The sequence below is a fragment of the Octopus bimaculoides genome, chromosome 11 (assembly GCF_001194135.2).
Source record: "Octopus bimaculoides isolate UCB-OBI-ISO-001 chromosome 11, ASM119413v2, whole genome shotgun sequence".
NCBI classification, from domain to species: Eukaryota; Metazoa; Mollusca; class Cephalopoda; order Octopoda; family Octopodidae; genus Octopus; species Octopus bimaculoides.
The window spans coordinates 4,016,825-4,017,592 of NC_068991.1; positions in this window are offsets into that span (position 1 = coordinate 4,016,825).

Sequence of the window (768 nt, forward strand, 5' to 3'; positions counted from 1 at the left end):
TATATATATATATATATATATATATATATATATATATGAGTGTGTGTGTGTGTGCCCTTTTGTACTAATTCCTTGATTGTAGGCGTCCACCGGTCTCGAGAGACCATGTTAGAACGTTGGTGACTAATTTTAGTGTTTGACGAAGTAAAAAGCAAACCAACGGAATGCTATAAGATCCATAAATATACACCATATGATTGACAATTAAAGAACATCAAAGCAACACATGTTTGTTTGTTTCTTTCTTGTCATGAAGCGATGAAGGAAGTATCAAATTGATCTCGTATTAAGATTCATTTGTGTTGAGAAAGCTCCTCAGGTTTATCTATAAGTAGTCACTTTTATTTATTCAGATCTGTTGAGGCTTGCAATGTTAATTTGCTGTAGACTGGATGGTGCTTAAAAAAAAACAGAACATTGTTTAAATTATTGTATTCACGCGTTAGTCTCTCTCTCTCTCTCTCTCTCTCTCTCTCTCTCTCTCTCTCCTACTTCTTTCTCTCCCTCTTTTTGTTTTAGTTATTTTTGTTTAACTTGATAAATATTCACGAGCAGATTTGAGTGGGCGGCTTAAAGTATGAGAAGCTATTAAAATGTGTCGTAGTTTTAAAACACATTTGAGTAGATTAGTAGGCTTATCAACACAGCTGGTTTACGCGCGCTTAGATTAACTTTGCTTACAAATATAGGGAGAATGTAGCTAAAACCGTCAGCATACACAGAAAAAGCACACACACACACACACACACACACACACACACACACACA